This window comes from Solanum tuberosum, unplaced genomic scaffold (assembly GCF_000226075.1).
Source record: "Solanum tuberosum cultivar DM 1-3 516 R44 unplaced genomic scaffold, SolTub_3.0 scf00451, whole genome shotgun sequence".
Classification (NCBI taxonomy): Eukaryota; Viridiplantae; Streptophyta; class Magnoliopsida; order Solanales; family Solanaceae; genus Solanum; species Solanum tuberosum.
The window spans coordinates 185764-190584 of record NW_006239369.1 but is presented as its reverse complement, the minus strand read 5'-3'; positions in this window follow the sequence as shown (position 1 = coordinate 190584).

Sequence of the window (4821 nt, the reverse complement as noted above, 5' to 3'; positions counted from 1 at the left end):
TAGTTCTCTCATGGAATGCTAGATAAACATGTCAATTAGTTAAGAACAAGTAGAGGAATGAATCTGTCAAAAGTTTAATTGCTCACTTTCCTTTGTTATTGAGAGGCTTTTCTCTTTTTCTTTGGCCTATGTGAAGGGAAGCTCAAGTTATTGAAGATTTAAAATTAAAAGAAAAACGAGTTAAAAGACTTAAGGTAAAGTGACTGCCCTATCTTTGTCTTCCTTAAACACGAGTCTAAGTAATGATATTTTAAGTGTATTATTGATAAGAACTTGTGGGATGATGATGGGAAACTATGGTTTCACGTCCTCTATTGTATGTTGGATTGTTAGGACTGTTTTTGGGACATGTTGATGTATAAACATATTGGGGACAACTTGGTTGATATCTGGAAAGGGTATAAATTGTTGATGTTGAAATATAGTTGTGTAGTGTACAAATGCAATAAAAGAAGGAGGGGATTGAAAGAACAACCTTAGTTTGGTAATTACGGGTTTGCTGCCCGAGCATTATTGTTGAGTGAGATTGGACTGCCTAAGCATGTTTAGTAACTACTAATACTAGTTTATCACCTACTCTATTGTAGATAAGTATTTGAAAAGAAAGGAAGGTACTTCAAGGTAACTACAAAGTGGTACAGCAAGGTATGTAAGGCTTTTTGATTTCCTACTAATTGGCATGAAATCTTGACTAGTCCTCGACACATAGAGGCAGCCTACCAGCTCCAACACGACTTATGACCTTGTTCTCACTCTTTAACATGTCTACACATTCCAATACATGTTCATTATCAAATCTGTACGTATACATTGAATACCCTGCATGAGTTCTCCTTTTAACTAAATAAGGTCCATATGTTATTTCAGCTCCTATGCATTTCACTAATTGTGTAACTACTCTCTACTTTGTTGTTCTTGCATTATATGATTATTACATGTCACTTGTTGACTACATAGTCCCACAACTCGAAAATGCTATGACCACCAAAAGAATCATCTCAAATGTTAATGGAAAGATATGAAATGAATCTGCTTATTGATGGGTGGTATCCCAGGGGTGGAAGAATCACCTAGCATGGGTCGATCCCAATATTACGGGTGGTATCCCAAGGGTTAAAGGAAAGCCTAGCATGGGTCGATCCCAATATATATGTCTACCACTGATCAGCTGGTCATTTGTATTATATGTTTTTCACAGAGTGTAAAGTAAAGAATGATAAAGTAAAGAAAAGAATGTAAAGTACCTGATTCCATAATATGAGAAAAGGTGGTCTTGTATTCTTACATTGGTATATGATTTCATTTGAGTTCTTATTTCACATACAGTACTTTATGCCATACATACTCAGTACATTCTCCTGTACTGACATCTCTCTCGGGGGAGCTGTAACTCATGTTGCAGGTACAAGAGCTAGTAGATCTCCCAGTAGGAGAACAGGACATCCAGCGGCTATTGGTGAGCTCCAGGTTGATTCGGGCCTTTCCGAGTTTATAGCATGTATTTTGTTGGTATTGTATAGTAGCTGAGTGTAAGGCGGGGCCTGTCCCGACCTTAACCCCATAATGTTTTATCATTTAGAGGCTTTGTAGACTACGTATAGTAAAGTGTGGTTGTGTCTCGTGTCTTAGACATCATGGCCCCAACGGCCAAGTCATGTGCACTTTCTTTTGGCTTGTTAATACTGTCTACTTTCATGAAAACATGTTATCCCTTAATGGGATTTTGGGCGTGACAAAAGTGGTATCAGAGCTAGTCATCCTAGGGAGTCTACCAAGCCATGTCTATGTAGAGTCTTGCTTATGGATGTTTTGTGCACCACATTTATAAGCAGGAGGCTACGTGGCATTTAGGAGTTGTCCTTTTCTTTTCATTCTTTATATTGTGCCATAGCTCCAAATGTTGTAGGTGGACCATGCTTAACCGCAGAAAAGGAAAAGTAAAAGCAAAGGAAAGCAAGTAGAAGTGGCGGCTGGAGAGGCCAGCCAGACTACCCCAGGTGAGTCCCAAGATGAGTCTCCATCACAAACATTCCCAACTCCTCCACTTCCTAAAGAGTTGAGAAGGGATGGAGTTCCCCCAGAACCACCTACATATGCTACCGTGCAAGATTTGAGGAATGCGGTTCAATTATTGACTCGTGTAGTTGTTGGCCAAGTCAAAGGCAAAAAGGCCCAGTTGCGAGTATTAGTGGTGCAGATAGGGCAGCTAACACGTGGATACGTGATTTCCTTAATTTGGACCCTCCATCATTCACCGGGTCAGATCCTAATGAAGATTCGCAAGACTTTATTGATCAAATCCAATGAACTTTGGATGTTATGCATGTGAGTGGTAAAGAAGTTGTTGAGCTAGCAACATATAGATTAAAGGGTGTGGCTATATTATGGTATGAAACTTGGAAGCAATCTAAGAGTACAGATGCACCTCCAGCTACTTGGAAAGAATTTAAAAAGGCGTTTCTTGATCATTATTTGCCATTGGAGATTCAAGAGGCCCGCGCAGATCAGTTCTTAAATCTTCGCCAAGGGGGTATGAGCGTGAGAGAGTACAGTCTCTAATTTAATTCCTTGTCCGGGTATGCTCCCAATGTAGTTGCTACTATGGAGGATAGAGTTCATCGATATGTGGATAGATTGGATTCGTATCTGGTTAGAGATTGTACTATTGCTTCTTTAAATAAAGACATAGAATATAGCAAGGATGCAAGCTTTTGCACAGAAATTGGAGGATCAAAAGCAGAGAAGAAGGGCACAAGAGACAGAAAGGGGGTAGTCCAAGAGGGCTAGGTCTACCGGGCAATTTACACCACCTCAAGGTGAGTTTAAGCCTCGATTTTCTAATAGACTAGCTAGGCCGTCATTTCCCTACTCTACAACTAGCGCTCCACCCCAATTTCAAGGGCCGAGAGGCAATCAGTTTAGGCAAAAGAGTGAGAGCCAAGGTTCACGGACAGCAGGATATCCAGGGCAGGGCAGTACAAGCTAATCAATGCCTCCTAGGCAGCCTTGTAAACAATGTGGGAGCAGTCATCTAAGTATATGTCATATTGGAACAGATGCCTATTATTGGTGTGGTATGCCAGGGCACCTAATGAGAGATTGCCTTAAAAGGTGCATGGGTGATATAGCACAACCTACTGGATTAACTGTTGCATCGTCATCATCGGTGCCTCCTTTAGCTAAAGGTCTACAGGTTCCTATAGGTCGTGGTAGAGGTGTTAAAGGAGCAGCTAGTTCTAGCAGAGTCCAAAATCGCACATATGCTCTAGGGAGTCGACAGAACTTGGAGCCTTCACCTGACGTAGTAACAGGTACATTGTTCATCTTTTCACATAATGTATATGTATTAATTGATCCTGGTTCCACACTATCGTATATCACTCCACTAGTTACTGGGAAGCTTAAAAGAACACCAAAATTATTGCATAAACCATTTGAAATGTCTATACCAACCGGTGAGTCTATTATAGCAAGAAGGGTCTATCGTAACTGCATAGTAACTGTTTGTGATTGTGATACATTGGCTGACCTAATTGAACTAGAAATGGTTGAATTTGATGTTATAATGGGTTTGGATTGGTTGGCGTCTTGTTATGCCATGGTGGATTGCCAAACTAAGAGAGTGCACTTTCACTTTCCAAACGAGGCAGTCCTTGAATGGGAAGGCAATGTTACAGCGCCAAGGGGTAAGTTTATTTCTTATTTGAAGGCGAGGAACATGATGTCAAAAGGGTATATATGTCATCTAGTTAGAGTGAGAGATGTGGAGGCAGAACCACCGACTCTTCAATCTGTTCCGGTAGTAAATGAATTTATTGATGTGTTTCCTGAAGAGCTTCCAGGTTTACCCCCAGAACGAGAAGTAGAGTTTGGTATCGATTTAATTTCAGGCACTCAACCTATCTCTATTCCTTCGTATAGAATGGCCCCGGCAGAATTACGTGAATTAAAGGAACAATTAAAGGACTTGTTAGAAAAGGGGTTTATAAAGCCTAGTGTGTCCCCATGGGGTGCACCAGTGTTATTTGTACGTAAGAAGGACGGCACATTGAGAATGTGTATCGACTACCGACAATTGAATAGAGTCACAATTAAGAATAAATATCCCCTCCCTAGAATTGATGATTTGTTTGATCAGTTACAAGGTGCCAAGTGCTTTTCAAAAATTTACTTGAGATCAGGTTATCACCAAGTGAGGGTGAAGGAGAAGGATATACCCAAGACAGCTTTTCGAACACGGTATGGTCATTTCGAATTTCTCGTTATGTTATTTGGGCTAACAAATGCACCAGCAATTTTTATGGGTGTTCAAGCCATTCTTGGATGTATTTGTGATAGTATTTATAGATGATATCTTGGTGTATTCAAGATGAGAAGAGGACCATGCGAATCACTTACGACAGGTATTACAAGTTCTTCGTGATCGGCGATTGTATGTCAAGTTCTCCAAATGTGAATAACCAGTGGCGTTCTTGGGTCATATTGTATCTGATGAAGGAATAAGGGTTGATTCACAAAATATAGAGGCCGTGAAAGACTGGCCAAGACCAACAACACCCACAGAGGTTCGTAGCTTCCTAGGGTTGGCAGATTATTATAGAAGGTTCGTTGAAGGATTTTCTTCTATTTTTGCACCTTTAACTAAGCTAACACACAAGGCAGCTAAGTTTCAGTGGAATGATGCATGTGAAAGAAGCTTACAAGAGTTGAAAAGTAGGCTAACTTCCGCACCTATATTAGATCTTTCGGAAGGCACAGAGGGGTATGCATTATATTGTGATGCTTCAGGGGTTGGTTTAGGATGTGTACTACTCAACATAT